General features: G+C 43.2%; 1 protein-coding gene across 1 annotated transcript in view; it reads right to left on the bottom strand.

Moving 5' to 3' along the window:
- Positions 1 to 25,139, bottom strand: part of LOC122806052 (membrane cofactor protein-like) — a 700,904-nt gene that overhangs the window by 136,457 nt on the left and 539,308 nt on the right. The window lies entirely within an intron of this gene.

Genomic DNA, 25,139 nt, shown 5'->3' with positions numbered 1-25,139 from the left:
TCAATGTGTGCAGAGGAAGGGAGACAAGACTACATCCTTTATTTCTCATTGGCTGAAAAGTCACTTGAAAACTGACAGAGTGGGGTAAAAAGCTTACTGCTTTGAAGCAGTGATGGTGACTTAGAAGGCTAATGTCCTGACTAGGACCAAGGTGACCCAGGTTCAATCAGTGGCTCAGGTACTTGGCAGAGTAGCAGAAGACTGGTTTGCCCATTCTGGGGGAGGGTCCTGTCCGGTTTTAGTCACTGCTCCCAGAACTGACTGCTGATGAAGGGTAGAGTATGTGTCCTACATATGGGGGCTGGTGCAGGGAATGTGAACACGGACATCTAAGCCAGTGATGGCATTTTATTTTGTACTTTATTTTTTACTTCTATTTTCCCTGTTTGTAGGAAGAGATACATGGCATGTAGACAAAAGGTTTACTTTGATTTATATTCTGTTGTTTTACCTTTAATTATCACGGTCTGTTGTTAGAAAGGGACATATTTTAGATAGGCAAACTCTAGCCATCTTAGTCAGCTATAAATTCACACAGACTGCATGGAGGACAATCCAGAGCTTGTGTGAAACAATTCTGGGTTGGTCTGTGATTTTTTTTTTTATCTTACTGTTACAACAAGGCGCAAATGTGAACGAAAGTGAGTAGAAGCTACTGTACATATTCATGAACAATGTAAAGGAAATCCAGCTTTTGTTTGATGGTATGGTAGGTTGAAGTGAAAACTTTACTGTACTTAATTTAATTAGTTTTATACTGTTTGTGTGATTTTTCTCACAAAGGTTGACTTAAAATCTCTTAAAATTCTTTGATAACTAATTTGATTATCCTTTTCTTTTATTATTCTTTTTTCATTTGTTGCTGAAAATGAGTTCCTTAAATGAGTATGTCATTAATGATTTAACAAAGCACAAGTATCTTTTAAAGTGTAGTATATTTAAAGGTAACACCTTGTAATACAGGTGATCTGTGTTCCTCTTGTCAAAAGCTGCAGTATTTGCTTACTGTTATTAGTAGTAAATCTAGACTTACTGATAATGACTGCACTTGTGCAACTGGCACAGCTTGGGGGACTGTTGTTACATATCCTGATGAGTGGACTGATGAGATAAACATTATTAGGGAAAGTGCAAACAGAGCACATTTAAGAAAGGATGCGTCTATTATCACTAAAGATCATTCAACCCTTATTAAACATGATACTCCCAAAGACAACTTTGGAATGCAGGACACAAGTATTCAACAGTCTGAAGATTCAGAACATGTAGAAGTAAATTAAAAGAAAGAGAGAGAAAGGAAGAAGTTCAAACAAATAAGGAAGAAAAAGAAAATAACAAATGTCTCTACTGCAAACAGAATACATACTAAAAAGAACACGGCTTTGTTATGTATAATTTTTCAAAAACTGAAGGTAAAAAAAATGCACGAGCCAGGTGAAAAGGAAGATATAAAGGTTGAACTTGGAAAGACTGAAGAACATTATTGAAAGAAAAAAAGAGGAGAAAGACTGAAGATGACAGCAAGCCTCAAGCTGTGGATGTACAAAGCCAGCTGGATGAGAACTGTATGTTTCCAATGTAATAAACAATGAAAACAGTGGGATTAATAAGACTAATGGTGATGAAGATCATCCATTTGTAACAACTGACAGAGCAGATATTACTGAATTAGAAGTTGGCTATTCTTCAGGTCTGGTCAGAAGTGATATACTTGTAGTAGGAAATTCAGTTATTAAAGGAAATGACACTTACATCTGCAGAGATGATAATGAACATTAATTAATATCATGCTTGGCAGGAGCAAAATTACAGGATGTGAGAAAAGCCTTTGAATACCTTAATGTAATGAATTATGGAGCTGTTTTTATTCTGGTTGGCGCAAATAATCTCATCTAGAAGGACTCTGATTGTTAATAGGGAACCTATGGCCCTCTTAGACAGCAACAGGTATTAGGATGTATTTTTCACAGATCACATACAGAAAGGAGATTCAGGTCATCGTGAATGAAAAGATTTTTTGAGTAAATACTTAAAAGAAAAAATGGCCCATTTAAAAAAAAAAAAAAAAAAAAAAACATGGAAATGTGTACAACATCCAATCCAAATGCTAGGCATACTTGTGTTTAGACAGGAAGGGGTGCACTTGTCAAGACTAAGTAAGAGATGTTTTGTAGCAGATATTTTGCAATATTTGACAAACATAAAACAGGATTGTAGCCCGGGAAAAAAATTTAACATTTCACAGATAGCAACATCTGATGTATCTCTGATGGTTGTTAATGCTGCAAGCATTAGTAATAAAGTTTTTTTTGTACTGGAAAATTTTCAAAGTTCTCACAACACTGATGTTAATGTTTGTGAAACATGGTTAAAGAACAATGGCTGAAAAACAATGCTGTCAGGGTATAAATGTTTTTACTGTAACATGCATTCTAACAAAAAATCAGGTCTGCTCACCCGAATTCAATTGAATTGAATTGGTGAAATTCAAGACTGTTGCATGAACTATGATTATTACATGTTCAATGACAATACCAATACTGTTGATTGTGTAACCGTGACAATAAGAACAGTGCTGAAACATATAACTACTGCTGAAGTAAACAGACATCCAAAGTCAAGTGCTGATGACCTAGAGGTATTCATAAATTTCTTGCATGAAACAAAGGAGGGCAGAATAATAGTTACTGGGAACTTAAATGTACCAGAAATAAACTGAAATAATATTGATTCAACAACATTAGTAAGGAAATTATTTACAACATATGTTCAAGAACAATTGATTCAGAATGTAAAAAAGCCTACCAGGAATGGAACATATTAGACATAGATTGTGTTCCTGATGTTCCTTCATGTCAATTTTTATCACCATTTATTTTCAGTGATCATGGGGTTATAAAGGTTAAATTGTTGCTAGATAATTCTTCTACCACACTGAATTCTAAACCAATGAACAGAAGATTAACAACAGATTATACAGAAGCAAAACAGTCACTATGTAAAACTAATTGGAGTGATCCGTTCAGTAGAAAAACTACAGAAGGAATGTGGCAAGTTTTGAAGGAGAAATTGTTTGAATATAAAAAAAAATAAAAAAATGTTTATCAGGATCTAAGCACACAAATTCAGGAGGATATATTTCGATAAGAACAAAAATATAAGAAATGGAAAAGAGATGGAGTTATAACTTCGAAAACTGAAATAAACAAGCTGGACAGAAAATTAAACACAGTGGGAGACAAGATCAAGAAAATATATATAAATATATACAGCATAATAGGAAACTATTTTATAGATGCATAGAATATAGTGTGAGTAAAGCCATGCAAATTGATAAATTGGGTATAGATTCTAAAATTTATTCTCAGATGCAACAGATTATAGACAAAATCTTATGCAAAGCAGTTTGGCTCCACAAAGGAGGTGATAAATTGTCCTAGTAAGATCCAAGTAACCACAGATACTGAAATCAAATTAGATTATATTGAAAAACAGCTATACAAACTGGACCCAAACAAAGCACACGGAGAAGACAAAATTGATAATAATGACCTGAGAACACTTCAGCATGAATTTAGAGTACCACTATATCTATTATTTACTAGGTTGTTAAAATATGGGGAGATTCCTCAAGAGTGAAGACATCCACTTTTTAAGCTTATCTTTAAGAAAAAGGGGAGTAGGACAAACCTCAGTCATACAGACACAAAGTCTACTTTCACATTGTAGAAAAATAATACAGAATATTATTCTGGATAAATTACCAAAATTGGAAAGGTTAGGACTTGAAAATATATCTATAACCACTTGTAACAGGGTGTTCTCCACAGATAGGGTTACCACCTTTTAAGTGGGCCAAAGTGGGAGATGGGGGTGTGGCCAATATGACACTGGCCACACCCTCTACCATGACATCACCACAGTTGTGGTGAAGGAGATGCAGTTATGTGTACAACAGCTAGCTGGCTGCTGTAGTGACTAGCTGGCTGAGTGCATTGGCTGGCTGGATGGCCAGATGAATGAATGGCTGGCTGGCTGCTGGAATGGCTAGCTGAAGTGGCTAACTGGCTGGCTGGCTGCTGGAGTGGCTGGTTGGCTGGATGGATAGATGGCTGCTGGAGTAGCTAGCTGACTGGCTGCTGGAGTGGCTAACTAGATGGATGAATGGTTACATGGGTAGATGGATGGATGAATGGCTCTGTAGCAGTCTGGCTGGTTAGCTTGCTGGCTTGGCTGTTAGAAAAAAACAAAATTAAAAAAAAAAAAAAACTCACTCTTAATTTCGTTAGTAGCTGTAGAAGTGCTAAGACAAACCACAGCCGCAATCTTTGTAGGGCTCTTCCTGCCCCAATCCCCACTCCCCTTCATGAATTGTAGCCAGTTACTGCAAGACCTAAAACACCCAGAACTAACAGGGAATAGCTATGCATGCAGGTTTGGGCTGGTGACGTAACTGAATTGCCACGGAAAAGCCAGACGTAACTGCAGTTTTGCCACTATGATTCAGTGAGATCAAACAGCATGCTTTTTCAAGTCCCACTGCTTTGCACAGCATGCTACGGGATAAGGTGGCTCAACCCATGAATGTCCCGCTGATAATGAGACAAGTGGCAACCTTATTAACAGTATAACAGCTATAAATTAAAAATTGTGCTGTGATGTACTTTATATAGAAAACCTGAACATTTGACAGAGTCATACACAAAACACTGATCAATAAATTAGAACTATTCTTGATATATTCTTGATACAATGGATACCTGCATGACTTACAAAAAGGATGTGGCAAGTATCACAGTTATGCTGCATAAGAGAGATATCCACATTCTTAGGGAATGAGTGGGCTCAAGAACATTTAGGGGTGGCTCGGTGGTTGATGATGGGGGGGTGAGGGGGAGTACAGTGCTTAAGAAAAAAACACGTATGCAGCTTGGATGCTAGTATGACAGCCATACTCTATAAACAGGTACTGTGTGTGTGTGTGTGTGTGTGTGTGTGTGTGTGTGTGTGTGTGTGTGTGTGTGTGTGTGTGTGTGTGACTCTTAAGAATATTTCCCCAAATGATACATTACAATGTTCATAAAGCAGGGAAGAAAACACTACTTCAAGTCAAGTACTTTTACACTTTATGGAAAAATAAATCATAGAAAAAAAGAGATGTGCAAGTACATTAATTAAATGCAGATAAGGAAAACAACAAACTGTATTTCATAATTTTTTAGTATATCCTAATGTGAATTTTTTGTGACACCCCTGCTTTGGTTAAAAGACAATGTGGTAGTTGCAATAATTTCCAGATCATAGTGATGTGTTAAGATAAAGGATGAGATACAATTAGAGTAAGATGATACCTTAAAGGGTGCACGTTGTGTTCAATAAATGTACTACACATGCTGAGCTTAAGGTAAGTGAAAGCAAAATACAGAAAGAGAGAAAATGTAAAAATGTGTAAGATGTTTTTTTCACTAAAGCCCTAGTAGAGTATATTTTCAATCTTTCCAATGAAAAGAGTTTAGGTACCACCTGAAGTAATTATTCAGGTGAGTATGCATATGCTTTACATGCCCAGACTATGTGGTTAAGGTGCCAAAAACATAAATCAGAAGATTGCACAGAATGTTTGTTTTCAATCACAGTAACATGCATATAGGTCCCACAGCTGCAACTTCTATGGATGTCAGGTCTTTCTAGTAAGAAATACAGGAAACTCCATGTTGCTTAGAGAATTTTGCATCTTTTTTTTCAGGTTTAGAGACTGAAGACTCTGTGAACTTAGGTTCTATTTAATGAATTTTTCCTCCTCACAGCCAAACCACTACCAGGTAAAATATCGGTACTGCACAACTCAGTTATACAAGACTTATTCACAATATTATTTTTCTTTTTGTATTCTTTTTACTGAACATTTCTAAAAAAGAAGTTATGCACTTATTATAACGTTCCATGTTTGAAGTCCATCTCATCTACATTCTTGCTGAATGGTTTCAGAGCCGATATTCGGCTTCGACTCGGCCGATACTAAAGCTCGAGAGCTTTTACTGGCTCAAGGCTAACCCCTATACCATGGTGCCTCACAACAACTCCCCAGATCTTGTTTGCAAGAAAGCAATAAGTACCCAACAGGTATGAAATATTAGAGCTGAAAACATACAGACAAAACCCTTCGTAATATAATCCATGCTAGGCGGACAACAACTAAAAACCAGGTCAGACAGCACCAGTATAGTCCATCAGATGCTCAAGAAACAGGGAGGGATGCAAGAATGTAAGCGAGATGGACTACAAACATGGAACGTTATGGTAAGTACATAACTTCTTTATGTTATGTAGTCCTATCTCTCTCTAATTCTTGCTGGATGGGACAGCGTTCTTAGCACCTTTATCCTGGGTGGCTCAAGCGAATAGACTCTTCAGCACAGTGGACCCAAAGGATGACCTGCCCTGGGAGGCCAAATCCAATTTGTAATGAGTGACAAAAGTATGATAAAAATAAAATAAATAAATAAATAAATAAATAAATGTGGTCTTGCCCACGTGGCTGCTGTGCAAATAGTATCAATTGGGAGCCTAGATCTAAAAGCACATGAAGTAGATACAGCTCTAGTAGAATGGCCTTTGACTTTGATGGATAATTGTTTGCCAGCAGTTTGATAAGCAAAGGAAATGCAATCCGAAAGCCATTTTGAAAGAGTAACCTTGGAAACAGGCAAGCCCTTTTTCTTGTCAGAAAAGGAAACACATAATTGATCTGATTTTTTCTGAATTTTTTAGTCCTATATAAATAAAATCCGAGAATTCTGCGAACGTCTAACTGGTGTAGTCCATACTTAAGATTTATTAGAGTGGTTCGGAAAAAACACTGGTAGCTCAATAGTAGTGTTCAGATTGTGCTCTGAGCATACCTTGGGAAGAAAGGAAGGGTTTGTCCTAAGTGAGACTCTATCCTTGTGAAAAATAATGTAAGGAGGTCTGATAGTAAGAGCTTGCAGTTCTGAGACTCTCCTAGCAGATGTTATGGCCACTAAGAATAGTGTTTTCCACGACAACAATTTCAAGTCTGATGAAGAGGAGGGTTCAAAGGGTGCAGACATTAAAGATAAGAGGACTACGTTTAAGTCCCAGGGTTCTAATGGCTGTTTGATTGGAGGCCTGAGAAGAAGAACTCCTTTCAAGAAGGTTTTGCACAAGGAGTGTGACATTACTGGATTTCCCATGAAGCCAAAACGGAAATTGGAAATGGCAGCTAACTGAACTCTGGCTGCAGCTCCTTCATGAAAAATTGATGGTAGAAAGGATAGAATAGATTCTACAGGAGCCATATATGGATCTAAGCCTTGGTTAATATCCCAAATAGAAAACCTTTTCCATTTGCTGGATTATAGTTTCTGAGTGGAAGGTTTATGGGATGAGATCAGAATGTGTTTGACAGAAGGAGATAGGGGAATACACCTGGCTATTCATGAAACTGGAGCAGCCATGCTGTCAATTTGAGGGTGCGGATGGTGGGATGGATCTGCCCAGATTGATGAATCAGGAGGTCTGGAGATGGGTCCAGAATCTATGGTTCCTCCAAAAGATAGGGCCACAGGAAGGGAAACCATACTTGTCAAGGCCAGTAAGGAGCAAAGAGGATCAGGGAACTCCTCAACTGTTTTGCTTTCTGTATTACCTTTGGGATGAGAAGAAAAGGTGGAAAGGCATAAAGAAGTCCTGGGGCCCAATCGTGGACTAGAACATCCTTGGTGACATCCCCGGATGGGGAATGAGGGCAAAGTAGCTGCTGCATTTGGTGTTAAGGTGAGTGGCGAATAGTTCACAGCAAGGCTAGCCCCATCTGTGAAAGATCTCTTTCGCAACTTCTGGATTCAGGGACCACTCGTGAGGCATCAGAATTGCTCGGCTGAGTTTTCTGCTATTACATTGGATTTCCCCGGAATGTGCATTGCTACCAGAAAGCGCTGAGTGTCCACCGCCCATTTCCAAACTCTTAAGGCATCTCGGCAAAGCGGGTAAGATTTGGTTCCCCCTTGCTTGTTTATGTACCACACGACAAACATGTTGTCTGACTGGATCGTAATTGTCCCAGTGGGAAGGGAGCTGTGAAGTGCTTGCAATGCAAACAGCACCGCTTTCATCTCCATGTGGTTCTGCCAAGTAACTTGGACTGTCATTCCCAGATAATGCCCCCCCACACACCCTATCTGGGAAGCATCCGTGCTCAAAACTGCTTTCTCTTGGAGAGGAACAAGCAGACGACCTAGGAGAAGTTGTTCTGTGTGCAACCACCATGTCAGATCCTTCTTGCAGGTGTTTGTTATAAAAATCTGATGAGACAATGGGAGGTCTTGCATTGACCATTGGGCAAATAACAGCCACTGAAGTATCCTCATGTGTAGACGGGCTAGAGGAACTAATAGGATGGTGGAAGCCATAGTCCCTAGGACTTGAAGGACTACCCTGGCTTGAACTTTTTGCTTGTTTAGCAAAGATCTGACTTGACTGCGTAGCGACTCTACTCTTTCTGGTGTTAATCTTGCTGACACGGTGGTTGTGTCTATTTCTGAGCCTAAGAATACAATGTGCTGCGAAGAAGATAAGGCTGATTTTTTTAGGTTGACTGTGATGCCTAGATGGTAGCAGTGAGGAGCCAGTCGTCTAGATATGGAAACACCCGGAATCCCTGACGTCTCAAGTGAGCCGTAACCACTGCCATGCATTTGGTGAACACTCTGGGGGCTGTAGTGAGACCAAAGGTCAGTGTTCTGAACTGAAATGACTGGCTCCCAGCCAGAAGTGGAAGTGTCTCCTGGAGCGCCTGTCCATTTTGATGCGGTAGTAAGCATCCTGGAGTTCTGTTGAGCACATCCAATTGTCTTTCCCGATAAAGGGAAATATCGACTGCAGAGTAATCATTCGGAACTTCGATTTCTTTATGAACTTATTGACCCTGCTGAGATCTAGAATTGATCTCCAGTCCCCTGTCTTTTTCGGAACTAAAAAGAATCGAGAGTAGGTTCCAGATCCTATTTGCACTGCGGGGATTTCTTGGATGACTCTTTTTGCAGCAACAAGATGAACTTTGATGTTGCACGGTCTAGTTGAGTGGGTGGTACATCTGGTAGAGACTGGTTTCTTGGTGGTTCGGAAACAAAGGGGATCAGATAACCTCTGGATATTATGGTCTGTACCCAACGATTTTGTGAAATGGTTGGCCAGGTGCTTGGGTACAGTGATAGATGACCCCCGACTGCCTCCAGAGATGGACAGTCAGGCAACACCTCAGGGGCGATGGAAGGGATGATCACAGAAGGTTTCTCTGTCTTCCTGATGTTGTGGACCTCCTCTGCCATGAGGGTGGCATCTTCCATTATATCCTCCCCCTCTGCCTCTAGGGGAGGGTTGACCTTGTGCCTGAGGGAAACCTTTTTGGGATTTATGGAACCACATTTTCCCTCCTGTATTACTCTTGGGATAGGGTCTAGATGGGAGGGAGAAACGGACCATGACAGCAGATAAGGTTTTCCCTTCCTGCTCACACCTGGTCAAAGTCTTTCACCTGGGGTCCAAAAATAGATGAACCATCAAAGGGGGCGTTAGTAAAGAAAGACTTGAAGGATTCCGTGAAATTACAAAGACGCATCCAAGAATGTCTCCTGAGGGATATTCCTGCTGCAGCTGCCCTACTTGCTCCATCTGCAGCACACAATATCAGCCTCATGGAGAAGTTAGCTATCGATGTAAGGGTGGAGAGCTGCGCAGAAACCTTATCCATGGAACCCGGAGTTACTGAACCCTGGAGGGTATCTCTTAACTCCTTCAGGAGATCCCTCTGAAGATGAGTAAAATGGATAAGGTAATTCAGCGATCTTAATGTAAATGCTGCTGAAGAGAAGGTACGCTTCCCATACCTATCCATCGTCCTGGACTCCTTGTTAGGAGAATGGAAATTAGAAGATGTTTCGGATAACTCCGTCTTGGTGGCCACTGCTACAACCATAGCATCAACAGGAACTCCTCTGCTAAGGAAAGTCTTATCCTCTGGTGCTGTCATAAATTTATTTGACCTCCTCGGGATGGGTGCTTGGGCCTCTGGTTCACTACGCTGTGGGAGTGGCAGGGCGGAAGAGGTTACTGTCTGCTGCTGGTGGGACACAGGTTCCAAAGGTATGGCTTTAGCAGAAGATAAAGCCTTCTCTATAGCTTTGAAAGCCCCCCCCCCACTCCGAAGAAGACCTACACTCCGAGGAGATGGATGGCCAGCTCCTAGTAAGGGGGAACAGCTCTGAAGAAGAAGTGGGAGCCGAGCTGAGTCAAGCCGAGGCACCGAGAGGGAGGTTCAGTTCCAAAGAAAAGCCAGGGTGACTGTACCCCTCTGAGTCAACTCGAGACCATCGGCTCCCAGATCCCTCAACTCCAGACTGAGCCATCAAGGATGGAGTAATCGGTTCCGAGGAAGTGGGTTGAATCCCTAGAACCGATGGGTCCAAGACTAAAGAACATGAAGTAATAGGCTCCAAGAGCGAAGCAGTCAGAGAAGGAACAGTGGCAGGTAAGGGAGTCGACTCCGAAGCCTTTGGGTCTGGAGGAGCCAATTTCCTTGCCAGAGCTGGATCTGAAAGCAGCCTCTTCACCACCCGCTTGATGTCCTCATCTCATAGTGTCTTGGAGGATATGGTGGAGACAGAAGGAGATCTCCTCCTCTCCAGAATAGGAGATCTCAAGGTGGGTGACCCAACATCAACATCAGGTAAAATTTTGGTACCAAAGGTTGTCTCAGCACTGAGGAGACCAACGGTACTGATGTGGAAGAAGATGAATTGGAGCCAGAACTCCTTGGCTCTGATGCTTTTGTCTTTTTCGACAGCTCTGAAGCTGGGGCCGAAGATTTTCACTTTTTAGACTTAGGAGCTGCCTGACTGAGTTCCAGCTCTTCCTGGAAGGAACTGGTCATAAGACCCCTATCAATTAGTTTTTGTTTCCTCTCATTCAAGACCCTGATGCTAAACATATGGCAAAAGGTACAGGGCTCTTGCAAATGAGCTTCACCTAAACAGTACACGCAACTGGTGTGACTGTCTGTCAGAGACATTTTTTGTGAGCATCTATCGCACTTTTTGAACCCCGAAGGGCGATGATCATTATTCTCTCTATCCTTTTCTTTAGACATACTGACTAAAACTATAGACTAGTTAGACAAGCAACAATAATAACTAAGTACTAACTACTGATAGTTAGAAGAGAGGAGTTATATAACTTTTTTTTTTATAAGACACACACTCAGGGAGGAAAGGCCCTGTAACTTAAACGGGCACTACAGCCCTCTAATTTAAATGAGCCGTACAATCCTAGGGGGAAGAATAGGGTTCAGAAACTCTCAATAACAGTCACACAAGAGATAAAGTATTAAGACTGTAAAAGGGATAGTAAAAGTTAAGAAAAAGGGCTAAATTTAGTAAATAAACGGTTACTTAGCCAACAAGCCAGTAAGACAGAACCTTGAAGCTTTCGCGGCAAACGAGATCTGGGGAATTGCCATGAAGCACCATGGGATAGGGGTTAGCCTCGAGCCAGTAAAAGCTCTCAAGCTTTAGTATCAGCCAAGTCGGAGCCGAATATCAGCTCCGAATCCATCCAGCAAGAATTACAGCGAGACAGGACTACATAACATCATGCAAACTTCTCAACCCTAAAAAATAAAATGACTGCTTTTACCACAAAATACATCTCTGCCAAAACAACACTATTCATTATCACCTCTGATATCAACACCATGACAGAAACCAGTACATATCTCAATATTTTGTATTTACAACGTTGCCCGGATTTGAACATTTCTCATAGAGGGTTGCGAACGACTAAGTCATCTACTACACCCTTTGATATAAAGAACCCTGAAGATATGATTTCTCATCAAAGGTGGATTAGAGCAGCCCATAATTGTTCCTTGGAGTGGATACATATTCTCATTGACCGCGGCCACCTTAAAAAATGGTAAATTAAAGAAGAGATCATGACTGTGAGTACGGAACTACAAAAGTTTCTGTTCAAAATTAGATGACATGCTTAAAGATCTCACTGTTGTGTTAAAAGAAATGGAAGTGAATCTTGTACAGCATAAAAGCTCTAAAATTACCACAGACAGGAAAAACTATAAACTTGAACAGGCTTTTCTTTATAAACATAAAAACAGACGCTCGTTTTCTAACAACAGAAATAATAGCAGTTTAAATCATAGCTCTGCTTCTTCCACTGTATCATTTGCCCCGCCAGGGGGTGAAACAAAATCCTAATGTTACTGAGGAACAAGAAAGTTTTCTTAGGATTTATTGATGATGATCTTATTTTTCTCTGTGAAGGTCCAATGGATGCGGCCCCTCAGTTTGTGGAAGACTTACAAGTTAACAGCATGGGCTTACAATTTGATGGCATTCAGTTTGGTATGGAGGTTAATTTTTCGGACATCAAACTTAAATCAATTGAATACTGGATTGTATAATAAATCTGAACAGAGAAATCAGTTCTTACATGGAAATTGTTGCCATCCAAATCATTTGATAAAGGTTTTACCTTATAATGAATTTCTATGGATACATAGATTATGAAATAAAGATGAAGTTTTTATTCAAGAAATTATGGAATCTGAAAAAAATGTTTTTAGATAGGGGTTATAATGTAGAAATAGTTTCAGAAAAAAAGAAGTTATGTACTCAACATAATGTTCCATGCTGGTAGTCCATATCACCCTTCATTTTTACATATGGGTTCGGAGCTACTCGGCCGATTTACAAGTTCGAAGACTTCTGGTTGGCTCATGGCTAAGCAGGTATCCCATGGTGCACCAGTGCAATCCCCAGATCTTGTTTGCTGCTCGCTAGAAACAGAAAAAACCCTAACCAACAAACCAATACTAAAGGGTCACCAACCAAGACAATCAAGTTATTACCTCCAGATCTCCCAGGATGGGGGCAGGAAGGTGGGTTGGTAAAAATGAAGGGTGAGATGGACTACCAACATGGAACTTTAGGGTGAGTACATAACTTCTTTATGTTAGGTAGTCCAATCTCACCTTCATTTTTACATATGGGACAGCATCCCTAGCGCCTTATTCTTGGGTGGCTCAATGGAAAATACTCCTGAGCATCGTGGAGCCAAAGGATGCTCTACCCCTGGATGCCAAATCCAACTTATTATGTGTGATAAAGGTGTGAGGGGTAGCCCACGTAGCTGCTGCACAAATATGTTCAAGTGGTACCCTGGCTTGAAAGGCTGAAGAGGTAGACAGAGATCTGGTAGAATGAGCCTTGATCCTGTGGGGTAAAGGTCTGCCCTCCGAATTGTAGATGGATGCTATGCAACTAGAAATCCAATTAGACAATGTCACCTTAGAAACTGGTAAGCCCAATCTGGAGTTGGAAAAAGAAATGAATAACTGGTCTGACTTCCAAAATTCTTTGGTCCGATGCAAATAAAAACTTAGCTGTCTATGAACGTCCAGCTGGTGGAAACGATATTCAGCTGCATTACAGTGATTGGGAAAGAAAACTGGAAGCTCAATGGACTGATTTAAGGTGGCATTAGAACAAACTCTGGGAACAAATGAAGGATTGGTACGTAAAGATACCCTGTCTTTATGAAAGATTAAATAAGGTGGCTTAATAGACAGGGATTGTAGCTCAGATACACGTCTGGCTGACGTGATGGCTACTAAGAACACAGTCTTCCAAGACAAATATTTTAGAGAAGATGAGTGAGAAGGTTCAAAGGGAGGGGATGTCAACTTGGACAACACAAAATTTAAGTCCCAAGAAGCCACAGGTTCTTGTAATGGTGGTCTCAGTAAAGTGGCCCCTCTCAAGAAAGTCTTGCATAGCTTATGAGACATAAAGTTGGCATTTGGGGACCCTAAATAAAAATGAGAGATTGCTGCCAACTGTACTCTGATGGTGACCGTGGCAGATCCCTGCTGAAAAAGCTCCAAAAGGAATTCCAGAATCACGGGAATAGGAGCGGTGTAAGGATCCATGTTCATTTTATGTGCCCAAATAGAAAACCTTTTGCATTTACTGTCATACAGCCTTCTGGTTGAGGGTTTATGCGAGGATAAGAGAATATGTGACACTGAGGAAGAAACATCATGAAGCCTAACTAGAGATGGAACTGGAGCAGCCATGCTGTCAATTTGAGAGTGTGAAGAGCGGGAGGTAGTGAACCCTACATGTGGGTCAATAGATCTGGAACTGGGTCCAGAATCCAAGGATCATCCAGGAGAAGAGGCTCGAGGAAGGGGAAAGTACAGTTTTGTATGTACCATAAATGTAGATGTTCGAGTGCTCATACAGCTGCAGTCATTACAGATGGGTTATTCTGCCATCAGGCGGGTCCTCGGTCGGACGAATTCCAAAGTCTAGGTCCGGCGTCGGTTGTCGTCACTTCTTCCCTGACGTCAGTGCGGCAGGGGTATAAAAGAGGCAGCCAACGCCATTTTCTTCAGTTTTTCTTGCCCCAGATGTCAGGTGCCCCCAGAAGGAAGGCAAAACATAATGTTATGCAAACATGCAATATAGATAAATCAAAAAACAGTAGTTGCAAGCAAATACACCATAAAAGAATACCCCAAATAGGTTGTATGATAAAGGTGTTTGTCATAAGGCCTGTCCTAAGAGGGGACGGAGAGAGGGGTAACCTGGACTGCAGCTGAATGAGCACTCGAACATCTACATTTATGGTAGGTACAAAACTGTACTATGTTCATCGTGCATACAGCTGCAGTCATTACAGATGGGTAGAATCCCAAAGCTAAGTAAGAGTGATAGGCACTAGGTGGAACTAGGAGGAGCGAGGATGCCCTGCAGGACTGCTGTGGCAAAGCCTGCTCTAGATTTTGAGTATAGTGGAAGGTGGTAGTGCTTGGAGAAAGTGTGCACTGAACTTCAAGTAGCTGCTTCCAAAATGTCCTTGGTAGGGACCCCCCTGAGGAAAGCTGCAGAGGTAGCTGTGGCCCTGGTGGACTGGGATCTGATGTATGCAGGCACAGATTTTCCATGAAATGAATAACAAAAGCGTATGCAGTGGGCTATCCATTTTTAAATTGTCTGTTTGGAAATAGCCTTTCCTTGAGCACCTGTAGCATAGGACACAAAGAGTTGCTCAGATTTCCTGAATGGCTTTGTTCTGTCCAAGTAATAATGAAGTTGTCTGTGAATGTCCAAGGAATGTAGAAGTCTCTCTCCTTTGTTCTGTGGATTTGGATAAAAGGTAGGTAAGTGGATAGTCTGATTCAAAGCTACACTGGATACTACCTTTGGCATGAAGGTAGGGTTGGTTCGTAAGGAAACTCTGTCCTGATGGAAAATGATGAATGGTTGCACAGCCATGAGGGCCTGCAGTTCCGAAACCCTGCATGCTGAGGTAATAGCCAGAAGGAAGGCTGTTTTCCATGACAAGTATTGTAGCTCTGCTGAAGAAGCTGGCTCAAGGGGAGGCAGGGTCAGCTTTTCCAATACGAAGTTGAGGTCCCAAGCTGGAACTGGTAGTTTCCTTGGGGGTTTTATATTTTTTGCCCCTCTGAGGAACTGCCTAAATAGAGGATGTGAGAATAGAGGAGGGTCTGTGTTGTATTGTGCAGAAATGGCTGAAGCGTGGATCTTGATGGAGGAGAAGGAAAGGCCACTGTTTAACATCTCAGCAAGGTACTGTAAAATTTGAGGTATATTTATTATCCAAGGATTCTGGCCCTTTTCTTGATTCCAGGAACAAAATTGTTTCCATTTGGCGGAGTAGGCTTTTCTAGTAGAAGGTCTTCTGGCCTCCAAGACGACATCCTGCACCTCCTTGGAGAGGAGAGTCTGTTGGGAAATTAAGGTATTCTCCATGCAGCTAGATTTAGGGTTTTGAGCTGGCTGTGAAGGGTTATGTAGTTGTGCTGGGACAACAGAAGAGGGACTAGAGGTAGGATCCATGGTGTGGAGTGTGTCAGGCTCTTTAGGAGAGGATACCAGTGTTGTCGTGGCCAGTCTGGAGCAATGAGAATCATTTGTGGCCTCTCTGCTCTGGCTTTTAATAGAACTTTGGTCAGCAGAGGAAGAGGAAGAAAGGCATGGACTGTCAATGTTGTCCAATTGAAAGATAGTGTGTCCACTTTCCAGGCCTGTGGATGATAGGTCCTTGAACAAAATTTTTTCAACTGGTAATTTCTGTGGGTAGCAAATAGATCTATGTCTGGCTGTTCCCATGCCTGAGTTATCTTTGAGAAACTTGAGGATGCAACTTCCATTCGTGTGGATCTGTCATATTTCTGCTTAGGCTGTCTGCCAGTGTGTTGTCCTTCCCTGGCAGGAATTGTGCCTGTAGTTGAATTTGCAATTCCAGTGCTGTGTTCCATAGGGTCATGGCTTGCCTGCACAGGGGGTATGAATGAGTTCCCCCTTGTTTGTCTATGTACCACATGACTGTGGTGTTGTCTGTTCTTATCAACAGCTGGCCTGGATGCAGTAGGTCTTTGAAGGTCATAAGAGCATTTTGCATGGCTAGCATCTCCTTTTGGTTGATGTGTAGGTGCTTCTCTTTTTGGGACCATTTTCCCTGAATGCACTGATCTGCCATGTGTGCTCCCCAGGCGTAGTCTGAGGTGTCCATTGTGATGATTTGAGTTGCTTGAGGTACACAGAAAGGGAGACCTGTGTTTCTTTGGCATGCTTGAGCCCACCACAAAAATTCCTTTTGAAGGCATGGAATGAGTGGTATAATTGTTTCCAAGCTGTGGCTGTGTTGAGACCATAAGTTTTTTAGGTAGCATTGTAGTTTCCTCATATGCAGCTTTGCACATGGGATTAGTAGGATGCAAGATGCCATGAATCCCAGAGCCTGCAGGACTTTCCTTGCAGTTAGTCTGGTGAAAGTTGCCATTTTGCTGAAGTATTGAGACAGTTGCCCTTGTTTGTCTGGCGTGAGGTAGGTCATCTGGGTGGTTGTATTTAAGCTGGCACCCAGGAAAATTATCTGTTGAGAAGGTATTAGTTTTGATTTCTTTGTGTTCACTGTGTATCCCAGGAAGTTTAGCAGTTTTATTACAAACACCAGATGCTGCAATAGAATGTCCTTGCTGTCTGCTTGGATCAGGCAGTCGTCCAGATATGGGTAGATTTGTATTCCTTGTAGTCTGCAGAAGGCAATTACTGATGCCAGGCATTTCTTAAACACTCTGGGCGCAGTAGATAAGCCAAAGGGCAATGCAGAGAATTGGTAATGGGTTGAACCTGCGAGAAATCTGAGGTATCTTCTGCAATCTTGTCTGATAGGGACATGCAGGTCTGCCTCCTTGAGGTCCAATGTTACCAGCCAAGACTCCTTGCCTAGCATGGGAAGAAGCTGCTGTAATGTGAGCATCTTGAATTTTGGCACCTGTAGATATGTGTTTAGGATGGATAGGTCTAAGATAGGTCTCCAATCTTTGTCTTTCCTTGGTACCAGGAATAGTCTGGAATAAAAACCTTGACCTTGTTCTTTTGCGGGTACCTCTTAAATCGCTTTCATATCCATGAGAGAGGAAATTTGTCTTTGTGCCTCTGCCCTTTGATTTTGTGGCAGGTTTGGCATGCCTCTCATTTTTGGAAGGGTGTGAAAGTGGAACCTGTAGCCTCTGTCTATAATGTCCAGAATCCATTTGTCTTTTGTAACAATATGCCAGTTTTTTGAAAATAATGCCATTTTTCCCCCCAAAGGTGCTGCCATTAAAGCTTTGCTTGGCAGGCATAGGGGGAAGTCATTGTGTCTGTTTTCTAAATGACTGTGATCTATCTTCTCCACCTCTTGGGGTTGGTGCTTGCCACTGTCTTGCTCTGTAAGATCCTTGAGGTTGTCCTCTACCCCTTGGGCGTCTGTATCTGCCCCTTTGAGGTCTGTCCGTGGCTGGAAAGGACCAATTTTTGAAGGCCAGTTTCTGCTGAAGCGTGGAGGTTGTACCTGCAGGAAATCTTTCACTGTTTGCATAGATTTCGCTTTTTCCTCCATTTTCTTTAGTACCTCCTCAGCTTTAACACCAAACAATACATCTTTTTGAAGTGGTGCATCTAATAACTTTGCTTTGACATGATCTGGTAAGGTTTGCTCTTTGAGCCAAGCATGTCTACGTATAACAGACCCCGTGACAGCAGCTCTACATGAGGCCTCTAAAGCATCAAAACCACACTGCAAGGTATGTTTACCCACTTGCTCTGCACCATGCAACAAATCCTGCAACTCTTTCAAATCTGGTTGTTCTGTTTGTGTCATTTTGCTTTTTAACTGGGATAACAAAAACTGTTGGTACATTAACATATGGAATTGACAGTTTAATGCCCTCATGGTTAAAGTGGCAGATGTATACACCTTTTTCCCCCACCTTTCTAATGCTCTGGAATCTCTCTCTGAAGGTAAAGGGTTTTTAGCAGTAGAGGCCTTTATTCCCTTGGGACCTTGTGAAATAGTTTCTGGGTCAGCAGTATGCCTTTTATAAAGGAACTGGTGAGAATCAGGGACCTGGTAATACCTGTCTGGTTTAACAGGGGCTGGAGGTAAAGAATCTGGATTAAGGCTGGCTTCTGCATACACATCCTCCAAAATATCTAAAACAGGAGGGATAGCCAGGGGCCTATGCTGGGGGAGCAGAAGAAATTCCCTGAGCCTTTTCTTGGAATCTGAGTAATCTTGGCCTTCCCAGTGAAAGTGTTCCCTCAATGTATGCAGGGTTTCCCCAAAAGAGTAGTCCTCAGGGGGGGAGACCGAGGGAATAGACTCCTCAGCATCAGAGTCTTCGAAAGGGGAATAGGCATAATCCTGGTCCTCAGAATGTTCTGAGGTAATAGAAGCCTGGTCTGAGGAAGGGTAGTCTTCCTCCAATCTGGGTCTTTTGTCAGAGGGGGGTTGGGAACCCCTGATGAGAGTTATCAAATCCTCAGCCATTTTAAGCATCTGCTTTTTAGGCATGGGGCCTTGAGAGGAGGTCTGAGGACCCTGTTTTTTAGTTTTCATGGCTGCCTTAGATTTAGTGAAGGATTTAATATAGAAGGTGGAAGGCCTGAAGACGCCTTCAGAAATGGCAGGCCTGACTAAATTTTGAGTTTCCCCGCCAAGAGTGGCGTCGGTATCTGCAGCAGGAATGGAGACCGAGGAGCCTGCGACCTTGGGTACTGAAGTCACCGGTAAAATAGTTTCATCGGTATTTAGGGGCTGCGTAGGTGCCTCGCTGAGAACCAGAAAACCGGTAGTTGGCCTAAGCGTGGTCTCAGTACTCAGTGCGGACCTCGGATGTCAGTCCTTATCTTTGCGTCTTTTGCTTAAAACTGGTGTCGGTGTATCCGACGACATGATATAATTAAATTTTTTTCCAAAATAATGAAGGGCAAACTCCGCCCGGCACTTAATAGTGCGCTTGTTGAACCTAGCACAAAAATGGCAGGCTGAGACGTCGTGGTCTGGGCCTAAGCAAGGTATACAGAAAGAGTGGAAATCCTTATGCGTTATTTGCTTCCCACAAGAAATGCAATTATTAACTTTGTCTGACATCGGTCTGAGGCAAGAAAAGTTTCCCCAATGGGGTACTTAGCTTTAAAGAAGACTTCGGCTGAAATACTTTCGTAAATCTCAGGAGCTGGCCGACCGGCACTTGTGAACTGCTTCTGCTTCGGGCACCGCGCGGCAAGAAAGACTGAAGAAAATGGCGTTGGCTGCCTCTTTTATACCCCTGCCACACTGACGTCAGGGAAGAAGCGACAACAACCGACGCCAGACCTAGACTTTGGAATTCGGCCGACCGAGGACCCGCCTGACGGCAGGATAACCCATCTGTAATGACTGCAGCTGTATGCACGATGAACATTCAGACTTGACGAGACAAGTAAGGAGCAATGAGGATCAATTTGCTTCCCAGCCGATTGGCTTTCTGAATCACTTTGGGGATAAGAGGGAATGGAGGAAAGGCATACAGAAGTCCTGTGGGCCAGTCGTGGAACAAAGCATCTCTGGGAATTAGGGAAAAACAGCTGCTGCACTTGGCATTGACTGGGCTGGCAAAAAAGTCGCAACAAGGCTGTCCCCATCTCCAGAAAATCTGTTCCACTATTTCCCGTTTCAGAGACCACTCATGAGGCATTAAGACTGCCCGGCTTAGCTTGTCGGCTATCACATTGGTTGTCCCTGGAATGTGCATTGAAACCAGAAAGTGCTGGGAAGAAATCGCCCATTCCCAAACTCGCATGACCTCTCGACAGAGTGGGTAAAATCTGGTACCACCCTGTTTGTTGATATACCACGCAACCGACATGTTGCCCAATTGTATCGCAATCGTCCCTGGAGGAAGAAGGTCCTGAAGTGCTTGCAACGCCAAAAGCACCGCCCTCATCTCCAGAACATTGATATACAGATGAGCCTCATGTTCTTGCCATGTGCCGTGGACAGTCCTGCCAAGATAATGCCCCCCTCACCCGACCTGGGAGGCATCCGTGGTCACAGTGGCAACGGGTTGGGCAGGAACAAAGGGAGCTCTGGTGAACAAGTGGTTGGGGGCTATCCAACAATGAAGGTCCTTTTTGCATGATTCTGTCAGCAGGATAGGGTGACTCAGCGGTAGATATTGGAATGATCACTGGGAAGACAGGAGCCATTGGAGGATTCTCATGTGCAACCTGGCTAAAGGTATTAACAGAATGGTTGAGGCCATCCTACTGAGAAGCTGAAGAACCCATTTTGCTTTGACTTTCCGAAGCGGAAGAAGACGCTGAACTTCTGAGATGAGGTTTTCTGCTCTTTCGGTGGGGAGACAAACTGTCATATTCACTGTGTCTACCTCTGCGCCTATAAAAATCACAGATTGCGAGGGCAGTAATGCAGATTTTTCCCAGTTTATGGAGATCCCTAGTTGAGCACAAAGTTGAATGGTGGCGTCCCTGTTTTGGATGAGTAAATGCCTGGTGGGGGCAGACAGGAGCCATTCATCCAAATACGGAAACACCTGGAATCCCTGACATCTCAAGTGAGCTGTCACTACTGCCATGCATTTGGTGAATACCATGGGGGCTGTGATGAGACCAAAGGGCAGAGCATGAAACTGATAATGACTGGCTCCCACCTGGAAGTGCAGATATCTCCTTGACCCCTTGTCCATTTTTATATGGTAGTAGGCGTCTTGGAGATCCAGAGAACACATCCAATAGTCTTTCCCTAACAACAAGAGTATCGACTGCATTGTGACCATCCAAAACTTGTTCTTCTTCACAGATTCGTTTAATCTGCTGAGGTCCAAAATTGGCCTCCAGTCTCCGGTTCGTTTTTGGACTAAAAAGAACCTGGAGTAAGTTCCGGATACTGTCTGGTCTGCCGGGATGGGCTGGATGACTCATTTTAAGAGCAACATGTTGATCTCCACAGTTGCCTGATGCCTGTGATTGGGTGGAACATCTGGCATCTTTTTGGGAACAAACGATGGAAGGGAAAAGGGTATGATATAGCCTCTGGTAACAACTCATTGTACCCACTTGTCTTGGGTGATATTTAGCCAGGCTTCTGAAAACAAAGATATTCGACCCCCGACTGGCCCCAGAGAGACACAGTCGGGCTCCACATCAGGAGCGCTGATAAGGCCATTATCGAAAGGAATCACGGCTTTGCTGGTATTGCGGACTGCTTCTGCCTCTAGGGCGATGTCTATCATTTCCTCCTCCTCTGCCTCTGAAGGAGGATTCACTCTGTGTGTCCGGAAAGACCCTCTGGGACTTTCTGAACCACATTTTACCTCCCCTTTGACCTTTGGGGTATGGTCAAGAGGGAACGGTAAAACGGACTCCCACGGCAGAGAGAGAGTCTTTCCTTCCTGCTCACACCGAGTGAGTGTTTCTTTTACCTTGGGACCAAACAAAGAGGAACCATCAAATGGGGCATTGGTGAAGGTGGACTTGAACGGTTCTGCAAAATTACACAGGTGCATCCAGGAGTGGAGCCTAAGGGCAACTCCTGGACTTGCTGCTCTGCTGGCTCCATCAGCCGCATGGGAGATAAGCCGCATGGAGGAATTAACTACAGAATTTAGGGTGGACAACTGAGCAGAGATCCTATCAGGGACTCCCTCAGGACAAGCACCCTGTATGGAATCTCCTAACTCCTTGAGGAGATCCCTCTGCAACCTCGTGAAGTGAGTAAGATAGTTCAGAGATTTAAGTGTAAATGCCGCTGAACTAAATACACACTTCCCAAGTCTGTCCATTTGTCGAGACTCCTTGTTTGGCGAATGAACAGAGGAAAAAGTCTCCACCAACTCCATCTTTGTGGCTACCGCCATTACCATGGCATCTACGGGAATGCCCTTAGACAAGAACTCTTTTCCAGGAGGGGCAGACAAAAACTTATTTGGTCTCCTGGGGCTAGTTCCACGGCATTGGGAGTATCCCACACCTTCCAACTAACCAGATCCATTAGTTCGTCGAAAGGTGGAGACACCCAAGAGGCAGAAGGTTGAGACCCAAAAGCCTTCAGGTACATGGACTCCTCATCAGAAGAGTTGACAGTGGGTCAGTTGCACCTCTGTTTAAGGATCTCCAGGATGTCCACAAAGGACACATCATCAGAGATTGACTTTGGGGACCCTTCCGACTCCTCGAGGTCAGTGTCCGATGTCAGAGACTCATCCTGGGAGTCAATATGCTTCCTCTTGCATACCCTCTTCCGGGGTGGGGCTCCTCGAAGGGACATTCTGGGGAGGCCTCAGAAGAGTGGGGGCCACCAGCCAGTTGCTCCTGAGGCTGTGGGTCTCTGCTGTCTCTGGAGAGAGTAGGTGCTGAGACTGAAGTGGGTGCCCTGGGGGGAAGAGTGCTTGTACCACTGGCAGGGGCTGCAGATTGAGACAGCACGCTCCTCTTCACCTCAAAAGCTGACCTCTCTGGCTCCGAAGACCTCCCCTGCTCCAAAGAGACAAAGGTTGGCACCAGAGCCATCGGCTCCGAGACAGATGCAGAGTCTGAGTTCACCCTGGCGGAAGCACTGAGAGGAAGGCTTAGAACCGAAGAAGATCAATTCAAACCCTTCCCATTGGCGCCGACAGAAGAGCTTCGGTCCCTGGACACTACGGATGGAGCCACGCGTGTCGGAGCCAAACTCGGCTCCAATGCAGCAGCAAGGGGAGCCAGAACAAAGGGTTCTTCCACTGGTAAAAAGCACTCTGACTCTGAAAGGCCAACAAGGCTTGGAGGAAGAATAACAGACGAGGGCAAAACTGGATCGAGTGGCTCCTGAACCGACTGGGTCAGAGCCAACAAAAATTTAGGCAGAGCATATGACTTCAGGTGTCTCAGTACTACCCTCTCCACATCTTCTTCGGAAAGGCTCCTGGAAAATCTGGAAGATAAAGTAGGGGATCTCGACCTTGGAGGCACTGCAGACTTGATTAACAAGGAGACCGGTAGGGATTCTACTGACCGGTTCTGAACAGCAGAGTCAACTGCTATTTCCAACTGTTCAGAAGTCGGCAGCGAAGCACCGGTGACCAAATCTGATACCATGGTGCTCTCCTTCAGCTCTGAAGACTGAGGAGTCGAGGAGGCAGAGTTTGGTAATTTGGAAGGCGGTTCCGAGACACCAGCCGGTGCTGGAGAAGGCCTTTTAGAAGATTTCGGTTTGGATTCAGATCTAGATTTTGTAGACTTGGAAGAAGCTGGTGAACTAGATAAAGCTTCATCAAAGGTTGGTTTCAGAAGACCCTTGAGTATCAGCTTGTTCTTTCTCTCCTGCAACACTCTAGGAGAGAAAGCATGACAGAACAAGCATGATTCCTGCAAATGGATGGCTCCCAAGCAGTAGACACAGCTACTGTGGCTATTCATTAATGACATTTTCTGGGAGCATTTCATGCATTTTTTGAACCCACAGGGTTTATGCTCCTTGCTATCCTTAGACATTTCAGACACGCAAAACCAGAGGAGAGATAGGAAGAGATAGAATAAATGAGGACTAGGTCCTCTAACTAAAACGGGCCTAGCCCTGCAGAAGAGTTCACAAGGACTAGGTCCTCTAAGTTAAACGGGCCTAGCCCGGTGTAAGAGAAACTATGTCTTCTAACTTAAACAGACCAAATATTTTACACAGACACACACAGAGATTCAGACACACAGGAAAAATTTTTAGATGTCAAAAATACAAATAGAAGAGCTACACGAGGACTAGGTCCTCGAAGTTAAATGGGCCTAGCCCGGTGTAACAAAAAACTAGGTCTTCTAACTTAAACAGACCAAGTATTTAACACAGACACACACAGGAAAAAATTTGTAACAGCAATCCTATAAATACCACCTTAGCAGACCCCCACCAAAGACAACAAGTTAACAGTCAACAGCGACCAAAAAAGTCCGAGCAGTACAAATAAATCAACAGGAACCCCTGTTGATGAAGAGCGGACAAAAAACGCCAAAACTAATGCTCTACCTAGGCAGAAAGGTGCAACGGCGCCTAACTAATTGGCATACCAGATACTAAAACTACTACAGTAAAAAAAGTCCACAAGGACTACTTAGGAAGAGGCCTATAAGATAACACTAAATAACATTATCTACCTAGGCAAAAAAGCGCAATGGCACCTAACTAACTGGCACACAGGATACTCAAACTACTACAGTGAAAATAAAAAAGTCCACAAGGACAACTTAGGCAAACGCCTATAAGATAGCAACACTAAATAACACAAAATATGCAATATCCACTATGAATGTAAAGAATTGAAAAGGACTTGGCCAGAGCCAAGAGAAGCACAGCCGAACTCGTCAACGCGGTAAACGAGATTTGGGGATTACACTGGTGCACCATGGGACACCTGCTTAGCCACAAGCCAACCAGAAGTCTTCGAGCTTATAAATTGGCCGAACCCATATGTAAAACTGAAGGTGAGATTGTACTATCTAACATCAAAAGTTAAGGTGATGGAATTAAGATGGCTTGATGTCCAAAATAATAAAGGGGTTTGAGGTAATGATTACATATATGAGAATAGTGGTAGTATGTGTTCAAGTTTTAATAATATCTCTACCCAATATGTAATTAATAAGGAAGGGAACATAAGAGATATCTACTTTGTCACTACCTTTAATGTTTTTAGTGATATAGTAGTGAATACGATTTGTCAC

The sequence above is a fragment of the Protopterus annectens genome, chromosome 7.part0 (genome assembly GCF_019279795.1).
Source record: "Protopterus annectens isolate FY-2018-M chromosome 7.part0, PAN1.0, whole genome shotgun sequence".
NCBI classification, from domain to species: Eukaryota; Metazoa; Chordata; order Ceratodontiformes; family Protopteridae; genus Protopterus; species Protopterus annectens.
Note: the sequence above shows the minus strand (reverse complement) of the source record. Positions and strands in the feature narration are given on the sequence as shown.